We start from the raw sequence: 13,638 nt of genomic DNA on the forward strand, positions 1-13,638 counted from the left end.
TTTTATTTATTAATGAGCGGGATAGGAGGAGAGAAAGGGAAAGAATCAGATGTCACTCTGGTATATTGATGCCAAGCATCAAACTCAGGACCTAAGTAGACCACAACGTCGAGCGCTGTAACAGAAGGGTTACAAGCAGAACTAGAAGCGTACCAACACTCATGTTTGAGAGTCCAATGCCCTATATACTGCACCACCTCCTGGACCATGATCCTATTTTTATTTTAAATTAGGATAAAGAGAGATGGGGAGAGAGAGAGACAGACACCTGCAGCTCTGTTCCATGGCTCTTGAAACTTCCCCCATATAGGTGGTGCCCGAGGCTGTGTGGGGAGGGGTCAGTCCTGCAGTGGTCTTAATTGCTCGGTTTATTTTACCAGAGCACTGCTCAGCTCTGGCTTATGGTGGTGCCAGGAATGGAACCCACAACCTTGGAGCCTCAGATATGAACATCTTTTTTTTTTGGTTGGTTTGTTTGCTTTTTGTCTTTTTTCTTTTACTTTTTTATTACTATCTTTATTTAATTGGATAGTGACAGTCAGAAATCTAGTGGGAAGGGGGAGATAAAGAGGGAGAGAGACAGAGAGACAGCTGCAGCCCTACTTCACCACTTGTGAAGCTTTTCCCCTGCTGGTGGGGACTGGGGGCTTGAACCTGGGACCTTGCACAGTGTAACATGCCCTCAACCAGGTGTGCTACCACCTGGCCCCTCTTTATTATTATTATTGATTTAATATTAACTTACAAAATTACAGGATAACAGGTACACTCCACACCGTTCCCACCACCAGAGTTCTGAATCCCCAGTCCCTCCACTGTAAGCCACAGTAGTTCTCCTAAGGTGGCAGGTATGGGATAGCTATTATTTTATTTTATTTTTTTCACAGCAGAGCACTGTTCAGCTCTGGCATATAGTGGTGCAGGGGATTGAACCTGCAATAACTATTATTTCTACATCTGTTTATATTTGTATATATTTGCCCCCCCCCCCATTTTTTTCCTATGGTTCCATCTTCTCCTCTAAGCCACACATACACTTATTACTATGACCAAATGTCCCTTTTTCCTCTACTCTCTCTGGGTCCTGATGGAGTTGGAGTTCAGAGCCCTCTGGTCATCTTCCCCCATCACTTCTCCCCTACTGGGAGTATGAACCAAAATTCTTTGTGTGGTGCAGAAGTTGGGAGTTCTGGCTTCTGTAATTGCTTCACCACTGGACATGGACGTTGGCAGCTGGATCCATACCCCCAGCCTGTTTCTGTCTTTCCCTAGTCGAGGAGGACTCTGAAGCAGTGAGGTTCTAGGACACATCGGTGAGGGTGGGCATGACAGCATTTGTATATAACCATTATGCTATCTCCCCACCTTGGTTTGCACTTTTGAAGCTGCTTTGCAGGTTATGCCTGTGGATAAGATGCTTAGAAGGTGTCCGTGGTGAAGCCCAAGGTGGTGGCTTCGGGTGAGGAAAAAGGTCTTGTATGAATATGAATTGGGGAGTGTAGCTTCCTACGCTGTTATCATCTGAGATCAGATCCTGACACAGTTCACATCACAGCATGTCTGGGTTATACCAGAGAAAACTAGTCCACATAGGCTATGTGCAGGAATGAGAGGTCTTATAGAAGGGAGCATTAGGGCGGGTGGTGGCACACCTGGTTGAGCGCATGTTACAGTGAACAAGGACCCAGGCTCGAGCCCCCAGTCCCCACCTGCAGGGGGAAAGCTTCACGAGTGATGAAGCAGTGCTGCAGGTGTCTCTCTGTCTCTCTCCCTCTCTATAATCACCTTCCCTCTCAATTTCTAGCTGTGTCTATCCAATAAATAAAGATTAAAAAAATAAAAGAAAAAGAAGGGAGCATTAATTAGGAGGGAGGAAGCCTCCTTAGGAACTCAACTGGGAGCTCAATAGTTTCTCTCTGTCCTGTGTTGTTTGAACAAACCGCCCTGTAAGTTTTCAGCACACAAACATGCCTTTGGTGATTCCTGAAATTGACAGGGTTCTTTGCTTATGTGTATTCTTTAAAAAAAAAAAAAATATTTTTTTTTAACAAGATTTATTAGAGGAGGGGATAGGGAGAACTGGAGCATCGCTCTGACACATGCAATGGCAGGAGTTGAACTCGAGACCTCAGGCTTGAGAGTCCAGTGCTTTATCTACTGTGCCATCTCCCTGGCCACCACTGCATTATTCTTTTGAGGGTATGCATTATTTAATAAGGAAAAGTTTGATAACACAGAAATAAAAGAGTGGGGGTAGATAGCATAATGATTATGCAAACAGACTCTCAAGCCTGAGGCTCTGTCAAGTCCCAGGTTTAATTCCCCACACCACCATAAGCCAGAGCTGAGCAGTGCTCTGGTAAAAAAAAAAAAAAGAAAAAGAAAAAAGAAAGAAAATAGCCTACAACAAAAACCCTTTGTTGTGAACAATGTAAAGTAAGTTTTAAAAGGTTATATCCTAGCAACTATAAAATAACAGAAACAGAACAATATGAATTTCCACCAGGGTCCTCCAAGTTGGAGAGAAGAGGTGTTCAATATATGTTTGGTTCAGAGCCAGAAGACAGCTCAGTGGGTCAGCTGTGTGCCTGGCCATGTGTGAGATGCAGGTTCAAGCCCCTTTGTGGGAGTGGCAGGCACTTTATCTGAAATAAAGAGAGATGTGCCTTGGGAGTCATGAAACTGCACATGGGCGAGACCCAGGCCCTGAAAAATACTTAAGCTTTCGCTCATGGCTGTGGAGATAGCATGATGGTGATGCAAAAAGACTTCCATGCCTAAGTCACTAAAGGCCCCAGGTTCAATCCCCAGCACCACCACCAGAAGCCAGAGCTGAGCGGTGCTCTGAGTAAATTAAAAACAAAAAAATAAACAAAAAATCCCTAGCTCAGAAACCGATTCTAAAGGCTGAGTGCCACGGCTTGAACTTGGTGCTCACTCCCCACTGTGTCCTTAGGTGGCCAGGATGCAAGCTGCCATCTTCTTTCCTGCCTAAGTCACCCAAATAGCTGTTACTTCATCTCCTATGACAAGAGTTGAAGTACTAGTTACCACAGCTCTCCTTCTTAACTTTGGTGATGGCTATAGTGTGGAACTATACACTGTAATCTTACAGTCTTAATTGCCCACTATTAATCACAAATAAATGTGTGTGGTGGGGGAGGTTTCCCTCTTAAACATCCATCCATTAAGAAATTTATGGGGGGGTGGTGGCAGGCAGTAGTGGACCAGGTTAAGTGCACATAGTGCAAAAGTGCAAGGATCCTGGTTCGAGCCCCCGGCTCCCCACCTACAGGGGGGTTGTTTCACAAATGGTGAAGCAGGTCTGCAGGTGTCTATTTTTCTTTTCCCCTTTCTGTCTTCCTCTCCTCTCTCAATTTCTCTCTGTCCTATCCAATAACAGCAATAATAATAACGATAAACAACAAGGGCAACAAAAGGGAAAAAATAGCCTCCAGGAGCAGTGGATTTGTAGTGCAGGCACCAAGCCCCAGCAATAACCCTGGAGGCAAATTAAAAAGAAAAGAAATAAATTACTGGGGAAAAAAATTACTGTCTTTCAAAATCATCATGGGGCTTATTCCAGGCCTTACTACTGTCCACAATAAATTCGTTTGTTTGATAGAGTCAGGAAGACAGAGAAAGAGACCACGGTACCAAACCTCCTTCAATGCAATGGAGGCCAGGGTGGAACCTAGTTCACACACATGGTAAAGCAGTGTGCTATCCAAGGGAACTATTTCTTTGGCCTTGTTCAAAACACATTTAGAACACTGCAGGACTAGGTGGGCTAGTGAGCATACACATATCCACTTGACTGATGATCATTTTCCTGGGAAAAGGATCATTGAAATAATCCACTAGAGTTGACTCTTCTTCTTCTAGCGTTTGCCCTTCTTCCGTAGCCAGTCAACAGGTCAGGTTGAAAGCTGTCAGGAGCTGCTTGTTGCTGGCTTTGAAAGTGACTGGGATCCATGTGGATTCAGTCGGCTAGAAAGGATCATCAGTTTCCCCAATGAATGGGTACTCGACTCTAAAACACACTGTCAAAAATCAGAGGGTAAAAATGCACCCACCCCTATTGGGAGTCGGGCGGTAGCGCAGCGGGTTAAGCGCACGTGGCGCAAAGCACAAGGACCCATGTAAGGATCCCGGTTTGAGCCCCTGGCTCCCCGCCTGGAGGGGAGTCACTTCACAGGTGGTGAATCAGGTCTGCAGGTGTCTGTCTTTCTCTCCCCCTCTATATAATCTTCCCCTCCTCTCTCCCATTTCTCTCTGTCCTATCCAACAACGATGACATCAATAACAGTAACCACAACAACAATAAAAAACAATGGCAACAAAAGGGAAAATAAATAAAAATTATTTTTAAATAATGCATCCCTATAAGAAATTTCATTAACTCCCTAAGTTGTCCAGGCAATGATAGCAGCATCTCTGGGTTAATAAAAATTTTTTTAGAGGGGCCAGGAGGTGGTGCACCTGGTTGAGAGCACATGGTACAATGCACAAGGACCCAGGTTCAAGCTCCTGATCCCCACCTGTAGGGGGAAAGCTTTGTGAGTGGTGAAGCAATGCTGCAGGTGTCTCTCTCTCCCTCCCTATCACCCCCTTCCCTCTCGATTTATGGCTGTCTCTATCAAATAAATAAATAAAATTTAAAAAATTAAAAATCTTTTTAGAGACATTTTTAAAATTCAGTTTTTGATTTCCTATGTCAACAATATTCTATTTTAGAGGTTTAATTTCACAGCTGTCTTTTAAAAATTGGTGTCCATTATAGCAGTATTTTAGAAGTTCTGCTACATGTTAAATATCCTTGAGTCCTGGAATATTCCTGTATTCCCTAGCCAGTGCTTATTCTGAAGTTAAACTTTCTCCAGCCCTAGATCCCTTCACATCACTCTGAATGATGACATCACACACAGATGGTCCATCCTCTCTGGCAGGAAAGACCCAATCCTGAGTGTGTGTGTGTACACAAACACTATCACTGTATAGATGGTCAGGTCATGCTGTTCAGTAAACACATTCACTAAGGATCCTCACATATGCATATATTCTATCTACCTTCCAGAAAGAAGGGAGAGATCCTGTTTCATGAAAGTGAAACTTTAAACCATGTTGTGTGTGGCTTTAATTTCCTGAAGCCACAGCTTTCCTGACTTAGCAAGAACACATTTTCACCAAGTTACAGCAGTGAAACCCATTCTCCTGACACTTTATGACTCTCTGCAGGTAAATTTACAAAGTGTTAGCAGAAAATACCAAGTGGCCACCAGGCATTCTGTTTGTGTGTGATTCATTAAAACAGATTTCACATTTGTTCCACTAGTGAGAATTCTTGAATCCGCTGGCTCAGGGAGGCTTGAGCCTGGCCTTGCCCTCCCTCTGCAAGGATTAGCCTCCCTGCAGGTGTGAGCCCTCAGCCCACAGCCTTGGCTCATGAAGTGGATTAGGTTCCCAGGCTCAGTCTTGACTGCAATGCACCCTGGGGATTAAAAGCCACAGCCAGCTCCTGAGGATCTTCTTCTAGTGCTAATGAGGGGACCATTTTGAGCCTGGTTCTCAAATTGTGTTCAGTGTGCTCCACAGTGCAGGCACAACATGAATATAAACTTTAATAAGTTATAGCTGTGGGAGTCTCCTTAGTGCTCCTTTTCTCACTGTAATGTATAGAAGTTACCGCTAGGGGGCAGCCGTTTCCAAGAAGAAAAGCCCTGATTTCACCAGAGAGAAGGGCGACAAGCAAAAAGATCTAAGTTGTATGTGACACAGATCCAAGCATCCACCTCATTGAAGGACATTTTGGTGCTGTGGCCTCTTTCACTCATTCTGCCTTCTCTACCTAAAAAAGAAAAAAAAAAAAAAAAAAGGAAAAAATCCCGGGGCTGGGTGTTGGCACACTTCATTGAGCACACATGCGACAGTGTATAAGAACCCGGGTTCGAGCCCCCGGTCCCTACCTGCAAGGGGAAAGTTTTGCGAGTGGTAAGGTAGGGCTGCAGGTATCTCTTTGTCTCTCTCCCTATCTACCTCTCCTCTCTCAGTTTCTGGCTGTCTATCCATTAAATAAAGATAAAAAATTTTAAAAAGGGGGTGTCGGGCGGTGGCGCAGTGGGTTAAGCGCATGTGGTGCAAAGCGCAGGGACGGACGTAAGGATCCCGGTTCAAGCCCCCGGCTCCCCATCTGCAGGGGAGTCGCTTCACAGGCGGTGAAACAGGTCTGCAGGTGTCTATCTTTCTCTCCCCCTCTATGTCTTCCCCTCCTCTCTCCATTTCTCTCTGTCCTATCCAACAACGAACAACATCAACAATGGCAATAATAACAACTACAACGAGGCTACAACAACAAGGGCAACAAAAAGGGGGAAAAATGGCCTCCAGGAGCGGTGGATTCATGGTGCAGGCACCGAGCCCAGCAATAACCCTGGAGGGGGAAAAAATTTAAAAAAACAAACAAACCACCAAACCACCCAGTTCTTGTATGAACTTACTCAAGACAAAGGTAAACACATGTTCACCTTTATAGCACATTCATGGCAGCATCACGTCTAAAACTCCAAAGCTGGAAACAATCCAAACAATCAACAAACAAAACTAGCAAGGGATAGAAGGCTGTTCGATAAAAGCACGACTGTTTGGATAAGGCAAACCTCAAAAACTTTGTGCTAAGTGAAAGCCAGATGCAAAAGATTATAAAGAGGTACCTTCACTTCCTTATAGAGCTCCTGATGTGGAGGGCAAGGAGTGGAGACAGACTGGAAAGAGGATTCTGGGAATTTGGGGGTGTCATGAAAGTGGATTGGGGTGATGTTAGCCTAACTCTGTAAATTTACTAACTCATGGATTGTAAGTAATCGCTGTAGATGAATTTTATATAAGCCATACTCCAATAAAGCTGACTTTCTAAAAAGCACATGGATTTAGGAGGAGTGAAATCACTCTACCATCTAGTCCTGAACACTGCTTTCTAGATGGGGGGAAATGATCTCTGTCTACAGGCAGAGATGGGGAAGTCAGGGAATTTATGGTCAGGCAAGAATTTTATGGCTTTTGGTCAAAGGCCAAAAGCCCTTTTTTAAACAGGAGATTGCAAAGTTTCAGACAGAATGCAACTGTTTCCTAAATCTCCATGAGTACTTTGGACTCATACTTAAGAAGGAATTTGTAACGCTAGGGACTGGTCTATAGAAAATAGCTGAGACTTGGGAGAGATTCAAAACAGAGAGACACAAATAGATGCAGCCATGCCAAGTACCTTATAATACTTCATGAACTAACCTTTCTATAAAAAAAACCCAACATTTACTCAAAAAATAAACATCAGGGGGAGGGGGAGATGGCATAGCAGTTAGACAAAAAGATTCATGCCTAAGCTTCTGGGGTCCCAGGTTTAATCCCTGTGTCATCATTAACCAGAGCTGAGCAGAGCTCTGGAAGGAAGGAAGGAAAGGAGGGAGGGAGGGAAAGAAACGAAGAAGAAAGGAAGGAAAAAAAAAAGGAGGGACGGACTACCAACTGAGACAAAAGCCTGACCTTTCTTGTTCTAGAATGTCCAGGTGTTCTTGTGAAAGACTAGATCACTGAAAGGCTCTCCCATTAATATTGGTTCTTGGATAAATTATAAGCCACATACTTGGAAGTGTCTGCTGACTACTCAGGAAAACAGAACCCCCAAAGCCAATGTCTAAGCTGGGACCTGAAAAGATAGGAAAGCCGGAGTTTCTTTGTGTGAGACCCCCAATGTGGCCCCTGCTACCTCTGGTGTTTCTTTCTCACCAAACCATACTTTTTTTTTTTTTTAAAAAGGTTAACTCTTGCTTATTAGTCAGGGAGAGACAACACGGAACTAGAGCATCACTATGGCATATGTGGTACCAGAAACCCAACCTGACAATGTCAATTGGTCCAACCTCTGTGGAGAACAGTCTGGAGAACTCTCAGAAGGATAGAAATGGACCTACCCTATGATCCTGCAATTCTTCTCCTGGGGATATATCGTAAAGAACCCAACATATCCATCCAAAAAGATCTGTGTACACATAAGTTCTTGGCAGCACAATTTGTAATAGCCAAAACCTGGAAGCAACCCAGGTGTCCAACAACAGATAAGTGGCTGAGCAAGTTGTGCTATATATACACAATGGAATACTACTCAGCTGTAAAAAATGGTGACTTCACTGTTTTCAGCCGATCTTGGGTGGACCTTGAAAAAATCATGTTGAGTGAAATAAGTCAGAAACAGAAGGATGAATATGGGATGATCTCACTCTCAGGCCGAAGTTGAAAAACAAGATTAGAAAAGAAGACACAAGTAGAACCTGAACTGGAATGGGCGTATCGCACCAAAGTAAAAGACTCTGGGGTGGGTGGGTGGGGAGAATACAGATCCAAGAAGGGTTCAGAGGACCTAGTGGGGGTTGTGTTGTTATATGGGAAACTGGGGAATGTTATGCATGTACAAACTATTGTACTTACTGTTGAATGTAAAACATTAATTCCCCAATTTAAAAAAATCAGAAAAAAAAGTTAACTCTTGCTTATTAGTCAGGGAGAGACAACACAGAACTAGAGCATCACGATGGCATATGTGGTACCAGAAACCCAACCTGACAAGTTTGTTGTTCTTGAGCCACAAAATAACCTTGTAATAAAATATTTAAAAATTAAAATATATAGATCAACTTCTCAATGCCTATGTCCAGCAGAGAAGCAGTTACAGAAGCCAGAACTCCTATCTTCTGCACCCCAAAAAGGATTTTGGTCCAGGGGGCAGTGGTGCACCTGATTGAGCACACAGCTGGGTTTGAGCCCCTGGTCCCCACCCGTAGGGGGAAAGCTTTGCAAGTGGTGAAACAGTGCTTCAGGCATCTCTCTTTCTCCCTCTCTGTCTCGCCCTTTCCTATTGATTTCTGGCTGTTTCTATCCAATAAATAAATAAAGATAATTAAAAAAAAAAGATTTGGTTCATACTTCCAGGAGGGGAAAAATGTTAGGAGAAGATAACCAGAGGACTCTAAATTTCAACTCCATCTGGACCAGGAAAGAGAAGAAAAAAGGAAGGATACTTGGAAGTTGTATAGGTGTAGGTGTGACTTAGAAAGGAAGAGAAGGCAGAACCAAAAAAAGGGCAGACAGTCATAGAAAATCACACCCACATCAGTGACCTTGGAAGAACCACTGCAGTTTCCAGTGGAGAGAAGGGACACAGAGCTCTGGTGGTGGGATGGCCTGGAACTGTACCCTACCCATAATTTTGTAAACCAATGCTAAGTCACTTATAATAAAAAATTAAAATAAAATCGAAACATTCTCTTTTACGGTAAATGAAACAAAATAAAAAGCCACAAAACTGGAAGATATATATCTGCAACCAAAATAAGTGGAGCTATCAACAACTTTTGAAAAAATAAGAAAAAGAAGTATTTCAAAGAAATTAGAATGACTCATAGCCATGGAAAGATGTTCAGGTCATTAATGATGTCAATTAAGATCACAATAAAAAAAAGTCTCACACTGACCAGACTGGCAAAGAATTTGGTATTATAATAGCATGTAAACAATAAACCTTAGAAAGTAAACTGGCACAACCATTAGGAAAATGACTTCTCATGGTCTTCTAAATCTGTTAGAAAGGTAGTCAAGCATACTTTTTTTTCTTTTTTCTTTTTTTTTTAATACCAAAGCACTGCTCAGCTCTGGTTTATAGTACTGTTGGGGATTGAACCTGGGACTTTGGAGCCTCAGGCATGAGAGTCTTTTTACATAACCATTATCTGCATAAACTTCAGCAAAGGTGGGCGCGAGGAATAACATCATTGCAAGACTGGCCAGCTCCTCATGGGGCGCGAGCGCTTCTACACTACGATCATCATCTCTGGCATTATGCTATTCCACTGCAGAATACTGTGCCCCAGTATGGTTCCGTAGCCCCCATGTCCACTTGGTCGATTCCAAATTATATTCCTCCATGAGGATAATTTCTGGAACCATCCATTCCACCCCGGTTCCATGGCTGCCAGTTCTTAGCAACATCGCCCCGCCAGATATTCGTCGGGATGCGGCATCATCTAAGTTCATTTCCCACATCTACGCTCGACCAGACCTGCCTATATACGCAGATATCTTCACCCACCCTGTCCAACGCTTGACATCTTGTCACCCAATCTGGTTCCCTTCGCCTACACTGAACTTCTCTGTTCCAGTCTCTTGGAAACAGAGCTGGCAGTCAGCTGAGGTAAAGAACAAACACCTCATCACAGACCCCTGCAAGCATCAACCCGGCTTTGACCTAGCACGTTATGATTGGGCCCTCCTCAATCGCTATCGAACAGGCCATGGCCGGTGCGCCGCTATGTTCCATCGCTGGGGAGCCAGAGACGACCCGAACTGCCCCTGCGGCTCCAGACAGACTATGACCCACATAGTCAACGACTGTCACCTCTCCAGATTCAAAGGAGGTCTCGAAACTTTACATCAGGCTCAACCTGATGCTGTTGACTGGCTACGGAAGAAGGGCAAACGCTAGAAGAAGAAGAACCATTATCTGTCTCTTCCACTAGGCATACACTTTACAACCAGCTCTGTTCCAGCTAGGCACAACTCTTGCACAGGTGAACCAAGCAACAGTACACAGCTATTCACAAAAGTGAAAAGAACTGTGCCCAACAAAGTGTAAAAAAATGAGCGTCAATGAAAAGACCAAGTTACTTAAGACTAGCATACAGCATGATAGAAGTGTTCGTAACGTGCAACAGCATGCTATGCGCATGACCCTGGTTCAAGCCCAGCCCTCACTGCATTCGTGGAAACTCTGGTGCTGTGGTCTCTCTGCCTCTGTCTCTAATGATATCAAGTTCAACACAAGGAAACAATATGTGGTTTAGGGGCAGATGCGCATAAGCTGCAGCCCTGCTGCTTCATTACTCCTGAAGCTTCTTCTCCCCTTGCAGGTGGAGAGCAGGGGCTTGAACCTGGGTCCTTGTGCGTGGTAACACGTGAGAAGTGTTCTAACTCCCAGTCAGAGATGGTACTGGTTGACTAGCATTTTATTTTAGCAGCATGCATCTTAACTTCCACGTTGATGTTTTATTTATAGACCTAGTGCTACACACGGTGAAAGTGACCAGTGTTTCGTCAGATGTGGGCATGGGAGGCAGACAAAATAGATGAAGGTGACCAAAAGGCACAAACTTCCAGGAACACATTCCGGGGATGTAACATACATGACTACAGTTAACAGGATAACCCAAAGGTGTTAAGAGAGTAGATCTTAAAAGCTTCATCAAAATTAAAATGAGGGGACAGGTGGTGGCTCCCACGGTTGAGTACACACATTACTGTGCACAAGGACTTGGGTTCATGTTGGGTAGTATGCCACCTCCCCCTGGCTTCTGCTTAACCATATGCCTATATAGGGATTTACTGATCCCATTCAAAGCTTTGGTCTATTTACATAAATCACTTTTACATTTACATAAAGCACTCCCTCCAGGGCATTGGTGATTCAGTGATAGGATTCTCGCCTGTTCCGCCCCCTCCTTGTCACACTCTGATTTTCACCAGTCACTTTTTTCTCCACCCTCTCTATATCACATCCTGTTTCCACCCTACTTGGAGAGTATAAAAACAGCTGCTCTTCTGATTAAAGACACTTGGAAATTGCTTTCCGGCTCCGAGAGTTCCAGAGTGTATCTCCTGCGGAAGTTAGTGCGGCACGAGTTCCTGATCCCTCTCCCACGCAGCAGCCTAGAACGGCTCCAGTTGAGTTCTCTCCAAGCCAGAGAGCACTAGCTCGGGAAGAAGTACCCTCAGGCTATCCCGGCAGGTTCACACCCCACTGGCCACCTGCAGGAGGGAAGCTTTATGAGTAGTGAAGCAGTGTTGCAGGTGCATCTTCCTCTCTTCCTTATCTGCCTTTTCTCAAGCCAATAATAATAATATATATATATATTATATATAAATAAAATTGTAACATGTGGTGATGGACTTGTAAGCAGATCCTTAATACAGACCTGTATATTAAATCATTATCTGCCCTGAAAAGTAATGGGATTATAACTTGGTAAAAATAGCAAGTGACTGGGAGTCGGGCGTAGCTTAGCGGGTTAAGCGCAGGTGGCACAAAGCGCAAGGACCGGCATACGGATCCTGGTTTGACCCCCCCTCCCAACCTGCATGGGAGTCACTTCACAGGCGGTGAAGCAGGTCTGCAGGTGTCTGTCTTTCTCTCCCCCTCTCTGTCTTCCCCTCCTTTCTCCATTTCTCTCGGTCCTATCCAACAATAGTGACAGCAATAACAACAACAACGATAAACAACAAGGGCAACAAAAGGGAAAATAAATAAATAAATGTAAAAAAAATTTTTTTTAAAAAGCAAGTGACCAAAAAAGGAAGTGAGCAGAAACATTTCCGGGTGGGGGTATAATAGCATAATGGTTATGCAAAGAGACTCTCATGCCAGAAGTTCCAAAATCCCCCAGAGCTGAGCAGTGCTCCTATAAAAAACAAAAACAAACAAAATTCATAGTTAAGACTATAAAAACAGACCTGTAGCTGGAACAGTGAATTTTTATTATTTATTTTTATTTATTTTTTTACTTTTTTTTTTTTTGCCAGAGCACTGCTCAGCTCTGGCTTATGGTGGTGTGGGGGAATTAGGCCTGGGACCTCAGAGCCTCAGGCATGAGAGTCTCTTTGCATAACCATTATGCTATTATACCTAGATTATGCTCTCTGCCCCTCACCCAATTTTTTTTTTATTGGGGAATTAATGTTTTACATTCAACAGTAAGTACAATAGTTTGTACATGCGTTAACATTCCCCAGTTTCCCATATAACAACACAACCCCCACTAGGTCCTCTGAACCCTTCTTGGATTTGTATTCTTCCCACCCACCCACCCCCCCCCCAGAGTCTTTTACTTTGGTGCGATAAGTCAATTCCATTTCAGGTTCAATTTGTGGGTTTTTTTTTCTGATCTTGTTTTTCAACTTCTGCCCCCCCCCAAATTTATTTAGCTATTTATTCCCTTTTGTTGCCCTTGATGTTTTATTGTTGTAGTTATTATTGTTGTTGTCATTATTGTATTGTTATTCGATAGGACAAAGAAATGAGAGAGAAGGGGAAGACGGGGGGGGGGGGGGAGAGAAAGATAGACACCTACAGAGTTGCTTTACCGCCTGTGAAATGACCCCCCCCCTTTTCAGGTGGGGACCCGGGGTATCAAACCCGGATTCTTAACGCTGGTCCTTGTGGTTTGCGTCACCTACGCTTAACCCACTGCGCTACCGCCCGACTCCCAACCCAAATTTTTAAAAATATCTCTTTTGGATAGAACAGAGAAATTGAAAGGGGGGTGGAGATAGGGAGAAACCGGCAGCACTGCTTCACCATTCCTGAAGCTTTCTCCCTGCAGGCGGGGACCAGAGGCTTGAACCTGGGTCCTTACACATGGTAACGTGCACTGTACTGGGTAGGCCACTGCCCAGCCCCTGGAACAGTGGAATTTTTCTCACAAATAATGGTCAAACATTGGATAGGTGTGGACTCAGTACAATTTAATGTCTTTTATTCTAATTTTTAAATGCAGAAGTGTGTGTGTGTGTGTGTGTGTGTATTTTCTTTTTCTGCTT

The sequence above is a fragment of the Erinaceus europaeus genome, chromosome 3, assembly GCF_950295315.1.
Source record: "Erinaceus europaeus chromosome 3, mEriEur2.1, whole genome shotgun sequence".
In the NCBI taxonomy this organism is placed as follows: Eukaryota; Metazoa; Chordata; class Mammalia; order Eulipotyphla; family Erinaceidae; genus Erinaceus; species Erinaceus europaeus.